Source organism: Amblyomma maculatum, chromosome 4 (genome assembly GCF_055883805.1).
Source record: "Amblyomma maculatum isolate TAMU_Amacu chromosome 4, ASM5588380v1, whole genome shotgun sequence".
Lineage (NCBI taxonomy): Eukaryota > Metazoa > Arthropoda > Arachnida > Ixodida > Ixodidae > Amblyomma > Amblyomma maculatum.
In genome coordinates, this window is record NC_139347.1 from 179540987 (window position 1) to 179555260 (window position 14274).

A 14274-nucleotide genomic window follows, 5' to 3' on the forward strand; every position below is an offset into this window, starting at 1 on the left:
TGCACTGCAGTGCATTCTCGAAGTACAGCAAAAATAAATTTGTCAGAAGTGGGATTCGAACCAACGCCCACATCCGTGGACCAGAAGCCTCGGTTAGTTCACATAGCGAACAAAGTACTAAACCTTGAGTCTGGCGCATTAGACCACTCGGCCATCCTGACTTTTTTTTTCTTTATTGCCGTGAAACACAAAACAAAAATACACATGATAAAACACGTCAACTACACTTGAGCTAACGCGTATGAGGCTAAAATCTTTTCAAGTGCACCAGCTCATCAAATAGACAATGCCATTGTGGTGGATCCTGCCGCATCCTGAAAGTTTCGCGTATGTACACCGCACTTTCAATGAAGTTTTCACGCGCAGATCGTGTATGTATATCTGCGTGTCGCGCCTGCATTCGTGTTTTCCACAAACTATGGAGGCCAAGAAGCATAATTAAATCACATGGTGCATCATCATTCTGCACTTGTAGGAATCTGATACCGTAAGGAGTTAAGGGAAGTTCCATTTTAATTGTCCTTTGGAGGACGTCCCATAGAAAGACAGCATCCCAAGACTAAAAAAACGTGTTCAATTGTTTCCGTTTTTTTCCACAACAGGCAATTTGTTGTCCATGGGACGGAGATACCTTTTTCATTCAACCAGGTTTTAACAGGGAGAGTATTAGACTGAAACTTGAAAAGGAACGTTTTAGCATCTTCTTCACTCTTTTCAAAACGTCCTGCCTTGGGCCTCCACAGTGTAATGCCCGGTAAAAGGCACCGGCAGCATCACGTCAATGAGAACCTTATACATATTTTTTTGTTTTTGTTTTTTTTTGGGGGGGGAGGGGAACATTGTAAAGGTAATCAAAAGAAAACCGCACTTCCAGCAACTTGCACGAAAAAACACCCTCGCGCAGCTAGCCAGTAACAGTACCAGGCATGTTTTCACATGACACAATCCATTCAGGGAGCAGCCTCTGCAATCGCACTTGCATCACAGTTCTTAGAAAGGTATCTTATTGATCACGGAGGAATATAAATCGCGAAACCACCTGACGCAAGAACAGATGTGCAAGGCCAAGCCCGCCCCTTTTAACAGAAATAAACAAATTCGTCCAGGCGGTTTTTTCCCATGTGGATGCCCAAATAAAAACAGCAAAAACGCGGTGCATTTTCTGAATTAAGGTTCGTGAGACACACATCACATTTATGAGGTACCACAGCCTCGAAATAAGAAAAGCATTGAAAATAGAAGCGCGCGAAAACATTGACAGTTGCCTTCCTTGCCACGCATCCACTTTTTCTTTCGCTCTGGATGTTTCTTCAATCCAGTGCACGTTGAGATCTCGATAACAATCTAAAGGCACGCCTAGATATAGTGTTGGGAGAGCAGACCATCGCAGCTTACAGAAGAAATCAGGTGTCACGTCCCAATCACCGTGCCAAAACCCAGAGCTTTTCTCCCAATTGATCTTACATCCGGTTTGATCACAAAATGTTTGGACGACACCCGTGACATCAAAGATGCTCTTTCTGGTTGCATAAAACACTGCTGTCATCAGCATATGCTAGCATTTTCACGTGTGCTGATTGCAGCTTGAACCCTAAAATGCGATCGTTATCAATGATAGCCAAGCAAAGTGGCTCTAAATACAGTGCAAAAAGCAGGGGTGAGAGCGGGCAGCCCTGCCTTACCGATGAACGTACTGCGATGCTGTCAGTCAGTTCACCATTATCTATAATACAGGTCGTGCAGTTCGCATAAGCCATTTTAACACCCTCCACTATGACTTCACCAAGGTTAGAATGCTCCAAAATAGAAAAAAAAATTTCGTGAGAAACACGGTCAAAGGCTTTCGCCAAATCTAACTGCGTCATGGCTATCTGACCACCGAGTGCATCAACACATTCTAGTACGGTTCTGGCGACATGTATATTCGTGGCAATGGATCGACCCTTGATGCCGCACGTTTGATGAGACCCAACTAATTTTTTTATTACACTTTGCATTCTTTTTGCTAAAACCTTCAGTACACCTTGTAGTCAACATTGGTGAGGCTAATCGGTCGATATGACCCCACCAACTGTCGTTTCTCCGGATCATAGGTCTTGGGTATTAGCACTATGTGCGATGTAGAGAAAGACAATCGAATAGTATTACGTTCATAAGCTTCAGTGATTACATCGAGCATAAACTGAGCCGCATACTGCTGAAAAGTTTTAAATAAGGCAGCGCTTAGACCATCCGGCCCAGGTGCTTTCCCAGGGGTCAGGTCATCGATTGCAGATTCTATCTCCTGCAACGTATCGCTGTTTCTAGGCGCGCTTTACTTTCGTCATCCAGTGCAGGCATCAGTCTTCGAAAATCTGTTTGAAAGCCGCCTACAGTCTCAAGCTTAGCGCTAAGCTGTTCTTCAAAGTGCTCTGCTACCGCACGCTGAATATCTTTAGCATCTTCAGTGATATGGCCGGCATACCTTATACTCCTTATTTCTTTCTGGCAGGCGTATCTTTTCTCGTCTGCTAGCGCTCGTTTTGTCGACACTTCTCCAGCCCAAAGGTTTTCAGCCCTTGCACATATGGCAGCCGCTGTGTATTTTTCGCTATCGATTGTTTCCAGCTCACTTTTAATCTCTCGTATTTTAGTGGCGAAATGCCCTGGCACAGTACTTTCCATGCTTTCCAAAACTCAAGTTGTTCATTCAGTTATTTTTCATTTTTTTTCTCTTGATGCCGCACCTTACTGCTCTTTTCTATGGCTTTCAATTTGACCCACTCTTTGAAGCTGTCCAATTCCGCTTCAAAACTTACTGGTCGCATAGCCAGACGATTTTCAAACTCGGTCTTAACTTCCGTAAGGAACTCTTCATCGGCGAGAAGTTTGGCATTCTGTTTCCATAGGTATCAGTTGAAGCGCGATTTCTTTCCTGCCCTGCCGAACACTGCACTCACGAGACAATGATCACTGAAAGACAGAGGTTTGACCTCATATGCAGAACATAGGGAAAGAAGATCAACCGAGGCATACACCCTGTCCAATCTAGCATGGCTATCTCGCTGAAAGTGCGTGAACTCTGGCTGGTTTCCAGTGGAGAACACACTGCCGACATCCTCAAGGCCATACTCATGCACAAGTGCATTCAACAGGTCGGAGCTTCTGTCTGTTCGAGGTTTACACTTCGCCGCTCGGTCCACAGCTGCGTACACACAGTTGTAGACACCAAGTACAAGCAAAATTTTGTCGACCTTCAACCACAATTCAATTGACTCAAAAAACAATTCACGTTCGCATTCTGAAATGGAGCATACACACACACAACACGCCAGCATAAATTACAGTAGGTAAAATCAGTAACCAAATGCCGACCACTTGGACAGGCAAAAACGAACTCTACGTTTACTCCCAGCCTGTTACGTATAAATAAAAGGCATCCACCCGATACACCAACAGAATGGCATACACACACATAAAAATTTGGAGGACGCTTAAGCTTCGCCTTCAAGAGTGGAACGCTATAGCTTTATTGCATCTCGTTCGCACCGACCACTCATTCGCTCGGTATGCTCTTGAATCACACAAAGATATTTTTTTATACTCAACACTTCGGAGCACCACGCAGAAGCATGATTCCTCGGAAGCAGCTCGGCACACATCGCAGGGGACGCTTTCCCAGCAGAAGCGCTCCGGCACAGCGACCACGTCAGAGGCGTCCGGCATCGGACGCTGCACCTAGCAATCGCGCTGTGAGCGGAAAGAGGAGCCGCGTCACCTAAACACCACTGTTCGAGTGACGCACGCTGGATGTTGGAATGGGAGAGAGCGAGAAAACTTATTAAACGCAAGGGTATTGGGGCATCCTCGCACCGGTACCCGCGCGGCCCGAAGGGGAGAAGCCGGTGAGCGAAGATAGTGATCTAAAGAAAGCAAAGACGCTTGATTCTACAACCCGTGAGGGTGCACGGCGAAACGTCAGGGGCGAGTGGCGCGCCACGTGTCGGGGCAGCGCCGCACATTGCGAGGAGGGGTTCTTCTGTGTTCGCCGCAAGATGGCTCTGCATGTGCGCAGAGCGCAGAAGAAATGTAGCGGAAACGTACTTCGCTACTCGTGGAAACGTACTTCGCTACTCGTGTAACTGCGACTTCTGTAAGTAGCATGATCATAATTACCGATATACACCGCAGTATAACGTTCTACGGCACGTTTTTAAGGCAACACCGCATTCACTAGAAGCGCTTTTGTACCGCTTTCAAGCATCGAACTCGTGGCTGAGTGGGCTCGGTAATCGTGGAGGGAGTGAGAATGGCGTACGCAAACTGCTCTACGCGTATTATAGTTAATGGCGATCTCACTGACAGTCTCGCAGTGCGTTCTTCGATGAGGCAAGGATGCCCACTCTTTCCTCTGCTTTTTGCAGCCTATCTCGAGCCATTATGCTTGGCCATACTCAATAATGAATGCATCTCGGGTTCCAAGCTTCAGTCGGCGCATGTGAAGCTACTTGCATACGCGGACGACATTGCAGTATTTTGTAAAAACAAAGAGAGCATTTGTGAAGTGGTTAACGTTGTTGAAAATTTCTCCCGATTGCAGTGGTCTTCCTTGCCAATGCAGTATCTGGGTGTGCCCCTACAATGTTATCGCGATCCTAGCTTACACTGGAAGGAAGAAACAAATAGAGTGCGAGAGAAAGCGCAAGCATGGCAGGGAAGGCAACTGTCAATCTTTTCACACGCGTTCATCTGCAATGTGTTTTTGATTTGAAAGATATGGTATGTAATGAATGTTCTATGTGCGTCACGAACTGCCATTCAAAAAATTCATCGTGTGTTTCCGGTTTTTCGTTGGGCTTCGACCTGGGAAAAGACGAGGCGTACAAATTTATTTCTTTCTTTAAAAAGCGGAGGAGTCGCTTTGATTCATTTGTTTCTGCGCCAAGTGGTATCGCGCTTTTTTTTTCTTCGCGACCAAAATGACACCTTTTTAAGAACAGTCATGCAAGTGCGGCTGCAAAGGCTGTTAGCCGGATTTGTTGTCTCCTCAAGTGAAAACATGCGTGGTGCTGTCACAGGATATTTGCGCGAGGTAGTTCTCTCTTACAAGTTGTTAGAAGTGCGTTTTTCCCTTGAATATTTGTACAGTGTTGGCAAGAAAAAGCTGTATAAGGACCTAGTGGAAATCGTGCTGCCGCCACCTTTGTATCGGTAGCCTTACCGTGGAGGCCCAGGGCAGGATATTTTAAAACGAGTGAAGAGGATGCCAGTTCGATCGGCTGCCAAAACGTTCTTTTTTAAGTTGCACTCGAACACTCTACCCGTCAAAACCTGGCTTCACGAAAAAGGAATCTATGTCCCTTGGACGACAAACTGCCAGCTTTGCAAGAAGCCAGAGACAATCGAACACATATTCTTTGACTGCTGGGATGCAGTATTTCATTGGGACGTGCTACAAAGAACAATTAAAAAAGAGCTGCCACTAAACCCTTATGGCATCCAGTCTTTACCGGTGGAGAACGAAGACGTACCCTATGATTTAATAATGCTTCTGGGCCTCCACAGCTTGTGGAGAACACGAATGCAAGTAAGGCATGAAGATATTAACATTCGCAGTGTACGTGAAAATTTTGTTGAAAGTGCTGTTTATCTACGGGAATGTATCTGCGCGCTCCCTGACCCACCACAGTGGGCAGAAGTTCTGGTAGACCTGGTAAAATTGAAGAATTTTAACCTCACACGCGTCAGCTCAAGGGCAGCTGAAGTATTTTATTAAGTGTGACCATTTGTTGTTCATGTATACTTCGGAAATAAAGAAGAAAAAAACTCGTGGCTTAGTGGTAGCGTCTCCGTCTCACACTCCGGAGACCCTGGTTCGATTCCCACTCAGCCCATCTTGGAAGTTGCTTTTAATTTATGAAGTGCATGCCGGGATTTATCGCTCACGGCTAACGCCGCCGACGCCGACGACACCGGCTTTTCTGCGACACGAGCTCCTTAACGCTGCCGCGTTAAAAGATTGTTTGAAAAGAAGCCACCATTCGGTCAGTGCTTTCTTGGCTCTCAATCTTTGACTCTTGCACAGCTGCTACATTTATATCATTATCGATAAGGAGGCGACTGAGCTGAAATTGTCGCCTTCTCGCTCCGAGCCCTCTGACATTCAAAGTAGCGACGTGTAACGGCGAGTTATGCTTGAAAGTCATGTGTTAGAAAGGGACGCCCGTACCCGCACGGTGCCTATCTTCATGCTTGCGTGGCCTCCGCTTCTGAAGAACAGCGGCGTATGTGTCCATGTAATGTCCTCCCAGCGGAACGTCGGGCTGCATTCAAACGAAGTCCAAGCACCGTCTTTCATTTTTTTTCTCGCACACGCCCCGCTTGGTTTCAGAATGTTCCTGACGATTGTCGGTAGGCAGCCCACCCACAAATCGTTCAGGACACCACAAAAAACTACGGAGGCGGTTTCCCCGCCTGCCGCGTGTCGGCCGAGAAGTTCGGCTTCGGTCTCAAAGTTGATCTTCGGATGCCCGCAGATTTCGGCGGTGGCTCGTCACAAACGCCGCCTGGCAGCTGAGTATCCTCGAAGCTTTCCTCGTGTGGACATTTCGCGGCAATTAAGGCCGCTGTCTCCGGCCCAACTTCCATGGCATCAGTACAAGGAGGCTCAGTACTGAGATGCTCCTCAGCGTCAGAAAACTTGATTACGTCTTCTTTCATGGTCCGGGGATGGAACGTTCGACACATGCAGAGTTTCATTTTTTTCACTTGAGACCATCACCTTATTCTTTGCTAAAACCGTCATGGAAGGCGCGTCCTGTTTTGTTGAATGTCCTCTAATGTCCGCCGCCTCCTCCGCATCCACCTCATCCATTATTAACTTGGACGAGTCTTCGCTGGTCCCAGGTCCGGCAATGCTTGCGTAGGTACGTGTACACTGGCTGTCTTCATGCCCGAACCGTCGACAGGTTCCGCAGTGAGGAACACGGCACTCTTTGCGGATGTGACCCGTACTCCGACAGCGTAGGCACAAGGGATGTCTGCCTGGCACCACAACTAGCGCCAGCTCACCGCTAACGTTCAACTGATGTGGCAGGTCACCCAGCTACACGCCAGCTTTCAACTTCAGCGTGACGAGTCTAGTAGTGAAGCCCTTTTCTATCCTACTTTTCACACACCAGCGCTCCCGTGTAACTTCAGACACCTTTCCGTACGGCGCAAAGGCCGCACGAACACCCTCGTCTGGCCCGTTGCCTAGCAACCAATGAAGTTTCAGTCGCACGTCCTGGTTGGCCGGGTCAATCACCTAGCAGCGACCGTTCTTCACACACAATTCGCCTACACTAACAAGCCTGGTCACCGCTTCAGAATTCTTGAAAGTGAGCTCAGACGTGACTCATCCGATACGCCCCCATTGCAATAACATCGGGGATCAGCGAATGCTGTGCCAGCGCGTCGCGGAAATCTTCCACCCGGTACGGGCGGGCCCTGATATCGGCGTGCAAAAAAACTCTACTCAGAACAAACCGACCTGTTGGCAGTGCAGGCAACACAACCTGGTAAATATTTTCCTGTTCAGAAGTCCTGTTACCGCGGCCTGACATGGCCGCTGAAGCCGCTCCTGAGGAGCCCTGCGTCCTGCGTCCGTTCACTGGCGTGGCCGGAAGCAGAATTCACTCGGCCATCCTGACACTTTTCTAGCATGATTTTAGTTGCTGCACTATACTGCATTCTCGAAGTACGGAAAAAATAAATCTGTCAGAAGTGGGATTCGAATCCACGCCCACATCCGTGGAACAGAAGCCTCGGTTAGTTCGAATAGCGAACAAAGTACTAAACCTTGAGTCTGGCGCCTTAGACCACTCGGCCATCCTGACACTGCTCTAGCCTGATTTTAGTTGCTGCACTACACTGCATTCTCGAAGTACAGCAAAAATAAATGTCACAAGTGGGATTCTAACCCACGCCCACATCCGTGGACCAGAAGCCTCGGTTAGCTCGCATAGCGAACAAAGTACTAAACCTTGAGTCTGGCGCCTTAGACCCCTCGGCCATCCTGACACCTTTTTTTTTCCTTTATTGCCGACTTTGACATTTGAAACTGAAATCAGAAATACAGTGCATAAAACGCGTAAGCCAGGCTTCGGCAAACACGGATTAAAATTCTCTCAGCGATACCAAAACATCACGGTAATCCCTTCTGGTGGATCAGGGAGTGATCGGTAACACTCTCTTAGTGAAACGACACTTTCAGCAAAATGCTCCCTAACAGGACGCACAACAATATCAGCATGTTCAAATTGCATCCTCGTTTTCCATATTGAGTGCAGGCCCAGAAGCATAATCAAATCATATGGTATATCATGTGATGTTTCTATCGGCAAGAACCTTATTCCATATGGATCGAGTGGTAACTGTTTCTTAAGTGTGCGCTGTAAAACATCCCAGTTAAATATTGGGACCCAGCAGGCAAGAAAAGCATACTCTATTGTTTCAGGTATTTTGCATAAAAAACAATTGGTAGTACAGGGTATGAAAATGCCTTCGCTATGAAGCCATGTCTTAACGGGTAGCATGTTAGTGTGCAATTTAAAGAAAAAAAGTTTTGACTGAAGATATTACCGGCATTGTTTTAACTCTTTTAAGGACGTCTTGTCAGGGGCCTCCACGGTATGGCAGACTGTACAATGGCTGGGGAAGCATGATGTCAGTGAAGTCTCTATAAAGTTTCTTCTTGGTGACATTGCACAGATACACATGAGAAAAACGCACATTTAACAACCTATAAGCAAGCATAACTTCACGCAGATATCCAGTCACGGCACCGCACATATTTTGACATGACGACACCACGAACCCTGGAAGTTGTCTCCTGAGCCTGACTTGAATCACTGTCCGGAGAAATGGATTGTTTTGGTCGCGTAGATAAATAAAGCGCGATAAAACCTGGCGCATAAATAAATGCACAAGCCCTAGTCCTTCTTTCTTGGCAGGAAGGAAAAGATTCGTTAGACTTGTTCTGTCCCATGTCGAAGCCCAAATGAACACAGCAAAAACACGATGAATTTTTTTACACTGATCCTAATGGCACCCAACACATTCATTACATACCAGATCTCAGATACAAGGAAGAAATTGCAGATTGTGGCTCGGGAAAACATCGACAATTGCCTTTCTTGCCACTTGTCAGCCTTTTCTTTTGCAAACAACGCTTGGTTAGCCCAGTATGGCTCTGGGTCGCGATAGGCATCAAGCGGTACACCAAGATAACGTTTTGAAACATATGACCAATTGAGCCGACAAAAATTGTCCGACGTGGCTTCCCAGTCTTCATGCCAAAAGCCGTGACTCTTTTTCCTGTTTATCTGGGCCCCGGTTCACTCACAAAATTGTTGTACAACAGTTGTGGCATGCTGAATACTGTCTCTGTCGGAGCAAAAAATGGCGATATCATCGGCGTAAGCCAAGATTTTAACATTGGCCGCCTGCAGTCTATAACCTGTTATAAGTTGGCTATTTGCAATGGCCAAACACAGTGGCTCGAGGTAAACAGCGAACAGCAAGGGTGACAGCGGACATCCTTGCCTCACGGACGACAAAACTGGCAGGCTGCCAGTGAGTTCTCTGTTTACTATGACTCGCGTTGAGCAGTTCGTGTAGGCCATTCTTACTCCCTCGGTTATAACAGTACCCACGTTCTAATGCTCCAAAACGCATAGCAGAACTTCGTGCGAGACACGGTCGAACGCCTTCGCCAGGTCGAGCTCCATCATAGCCACGCGGTCACCAAATGCATCGCAACACTCAAGAATACTTTGAGCAACATGGACATTAGTTGCTATACTTCTGCCTTTTATGCCACAAGTCTGGTGCGGTCCAACTAAAGTTGTTATCATTGACTGCAAGCGTTTGGCCAGAGCTTTCATAAAAAACTTGTAGTCTACGTTGATAAGAGTGATCGGACGATAGGACCCTACCTACAAACGCTTATACGCATCATCACTCTTTGGTATGAGCACAATGTGCGAAGTTGTAAAAGACAAGGGCGCTCTTTTTATTTCGTAAGCTTCATCCAGAACCTTATGCCACATGCGGGCTGCCTTCGTTCTGAAAACTTTGTAAAAAGCCGCTCTTAGACCGTCATGCCCGTGTGCTTTACCTAGGACGAGGGCATCGATTGCGCATTCTATTTCGCCCTCAGTAATTGGCTGCTCCAGTTGCTTCTTGACTGTTTCGTCCAGACGAGGCATAAGCGAAAGGAATTCCAGGAATCCGTCTTTTACCTCGCGTGAGCAACTAAACAGATCCTTAAAATGATCGGCAACCACTTTCTTGATAACGGTGTTATCCGATGTGATTGCGTTCCCGGTTGCTAACTGGCATATTTCTTTCTGACATGCATATCTTTTTTCGTCAGATAGCGCTCGCTTAGTTGGCGTTTCTCCTGCCCAGAGCTTCTCCGATCTAGCGCGTACAATCGCCGCTTTGTATTTTTTCGCATCCACACCTTCCAGCTGGCTTTTAACTTTCCGTATTTCTTTCGTATAATTACCAGGTTGAATGTTTTCCGTGCTTATCAAGAACTTCAGTTCTTGCTGAAGTTTTGTTTCGTTCTTTCTTTACTGATATGCTATGAGGCTGCTTCTTTCGATGGCTTTCATTTTAACTCGCTGTTTAACTTCCTCCCATTCGATTTCAAACCAGGGGGGCTGCATTTCAAGTAACTTTTCGAATTCTTCCGTTACTGCGTTAACGAAGACCTCATCCTCCAACAGCCTCACTTTTAATTTCCATAGGTCCCAGTTGAATCGAATATTCCTCTGTCTTTCCCCAAACGTTGCCATCACCAAGCAATGATCACTAAACTGGACGGGCTTGACTTCGTAGGCAGTACATAAGGACCCCAACTCATGTGATACATATAATCTGTGTAGTCTCGTGTGATTTTCACGTTGGAAATGAGTGTACTGCGGACGATTTCCGCCGGTCAGCACGCTTCCTATGTCTTCGAGATTGCATTCATGTACCACTGCATTTAGCACCTCTGCACTTTTGTCTCGGACACGTGCACGCTTAGCACGATCCCAAGCTGAGCGCACGCAGTTGAAATCTCTCAACAGTACTATCACTCTGTCACAGTGTATGTAAGCATCAAAACGCTCAAAGAAGTATCGACACTCTGTTTCAACATTCGGTGCATAGGCACAAATGACACGGAAAGACAGACCAGAATAGGTGAAATCAACGACTAAAAGGCGCCCAATTTGACAAGAAAGCACTCATTCCAAAGAAATCCCAATGTTATTGCGTATGAATAGGGCACAACCACCTGATCCACCATCTGCATGACATACACATACATGAAACTGCATACGGAAATTGGACACCATTCGATCAATCGCTTCTTCGTTTTCGATTTTTGTCTCCTGGACGGCAACTACATGTAGGTCATTGTCAAGAAGAACGCGACGAAGATGGCACTGCCATCTCCTTGCACAAAGCCCTCTTACGTTTAGAGTGGCTACCCGTAACGCTGTTTCAAGAATGCTTGCCATGGCAACACGAACGAATGGTGCCCATTACAATGAAACATGCTTCTCGTTTGATACATTTGCGATACCATGGGAACCGCATGCTTCCCAACCAAAATTCTTCCAAAGGAACGTAAACGCCATTATCCGGCATCCGTTCAAATACTAATTTATACAGTATTTCAGCCATTGTTGTCACCAATATCCCCCCCAACCCTTTTACGACCCTGACAGCAAAAAACTACGGAGGCGGCTTACCCGCCTGTCGAGCATCGGCGGGAATGCTCGGTCGCGGCTTGAAAGATGGTCGCCGCATCCCTGGTCCTGGCGTTTTCGCTGGTGGTTCGTCTCCACCAGTTCCTTCCTGATACAGTTGCTTGCTGTCGATATCATCGTTCGGCCGTTTCCCTGCCGGGAGGTTAGCCGCTCCGAACGCAGTGTCCATGCTGTCGGCGTCTGCTTGGCTGACGGCCCCGGCGGTGTCTGCAGGCTTTTCGTCCGTGCCCTTCGGCGTCTCCACGATGTCTCGTGAAGGCATTTGTAGCGGTTATTCAGCCACCGCTTCTTGCACAGTGTTGTCCCACACTTGCGGTATAGGTGTTTTCGACGTCGCCACAGTGGCTCGCGCACTTCCTGCAGCTGATGCTTCCTCCGCGTCTGCCTCGTCCATGAGCAGGTCAGACACATCCTCACTGCCCACGGGTCCGGTCACACTGGCATAGGTCCGCGAACATTGGCTGTCGTCGTGGCCGAAGCGACGACAGACACCGCACCGCGGGATACGGAACTCACGGCGAATATGGGCTGTGGCTCGGCAGCGAAGGCAGAGTGGAGCCCTGCCCGGCACAACAACAAGAGCTAGCTCACCGGACACGCTCAGTTGATGAGGTAGATCGTCAACCTTCCCACCGACGTTCTGCTTCAAGGTCGCGTTTCTTGTGGTAGAGCCTTTGTCTGTCACTCCTTGAACACGCCACCGCTCTCGAGAGATGTCACTGACCTTGCCGAAAGGAGCGAAGGCGAGACGCACGTCCTCGTCTGATACACTGTGCAGGAGCCAGTGCACATTCATGCGTATATCCCCGTTGGCCGGGTCAATGACGAGGCATCGCTACTTCTTCACTTGCAGTTCGCCAATGCTGACCACCTTCTTGACTGCTTCGGCATCCTTGAGTGTAGCGGCCCACACATGGCTCATTCGATAAGCCCCCAAAGCGATGACGTCGGGGAGCACCGAAAGCTGAGCGAGGGCGTCTCGAAAATCCTCAACCCTATACGGCCGGGCAGTTATGTCAGCGTGCAAAAATAGGGTATTTAAAACGAACCGACCTGTGGGAAGACTGGGCAAAACAACCTGCTAATCACTGTCAGAGGACAAAAACCTGTTACCGCGGCCCTGCTGGGCCGCTGACACGGCTACGTGGGAGCCCATGAATACACGTCCGCTCGCTAGCGAAGCCGGAAGTGGAATCCCACTCGGCCATCCTGACACTGTTCTAGACTGATTTTATTTGCTGCACTACACTGCATTCTCGAGGTACGGCAAAAATAAACGTGTCAGAAGTCGGATTCGAACCCACATCCATGGACCAGAAGCCCCGGTTAGTTCGCATAGCGAGTAAGGTACTAAACCTTGAGTCTGGCGCCTTAGACCACTCGGCCATCCTTACACTGTTCTTGACTGATTTTAGTTGCTGCACTACACTGCATTCTCGAAGTACCGAAAAAATAAACGTGTCAGAAGTGGGATTCGAACCCACGCCCACATCCATGGCCCAGAAGCCCCGGTTAGTTCGCATAGCGAGTAAGGTACTAAACCTTGAGTCTGGCGCCTTAGACCACACGGTCATCCTTTTCTTTTCTTTATTACCGACTTGGCAACTACAAAGAGCGATGAAAAGTCGCATGGAATTAAAAACACAAGTCACTTTCTACAGGTTTCTTGTGATAGAATGGATAAGGTGACATGAGCTTGTCCAAGACTGGCAGCCATTCCGGGGGTTCAGATTGCCCCCCGAAAACCTCACGCGTGTACATTACACTTTCAACAAAATACGGATGGGCTGGGTGTATGACAACATGCTCATGGCGAACATCCATCCGCGTTCTCCATATGCTGTGCATACACAAGACCATTAATAAATCACTGGGCACTTCTCCTGGCTGGGCGCATGGAAGGTAGCGTATGCCAAACGGCGTTATTGGTAAGTCCTTTTTAATAGTACGCTGTAGCACGTCCCACAAAAAAACCGCATCGTGACAATCAAGGAAAATATGCTCTATGGATTCCATCTTTTTGCAAATTAAAGAGTCAGCAGACCAAGGCACAAAAAGGCCTTTGCTTTCCAGCCATGGCTTCACCGGACGAGTGCTGGTATGCAATTGAAAAAAGAAAGATTTACGGACGATCTGATGGGCATTCTTTTCACTCTTTTCAACACGTCCCGCTCCGGACCCAAAGCATATACAGCGCGATAAAGAGGTACACGTAAAAAGGTTTCCAATAAATCTTTGTAAAGCCGTTTTCGCGTAACAGTACACATATACTCATTTGAAAATCTCGCCTTCATTATTTGGGAAGACGCGACAACTTCGCAAAGAAAAGCACTTAGAGCCATTGGCCCTGAAGACATAGTCGAAACTACATATTCCGGCAGTGAATCCCGCAATCGCACCTGGATTACCGTTCTAAGAAAAACATCGCTTTGTTCGCGCAAAAAAAAAGAACCTAGTTACAATCTTCTTTAAGTATAAATGTGACAAT

At 47.6% G+C, this 14274-nt stretch overlaps 1 pseudogene; it reads right to left on the reverse strand.

Annotated features, from left to right (window-relative positions):
* Positions 1–11751: 11751 nt before the first annotated feature.
* On the reverse strand, positions 11752–12942 carry LOC146193670 (uncharacterized; annotated as a pseudogene).
* Positions 12943–14274: the final 1332 nt, after the last annotated feature.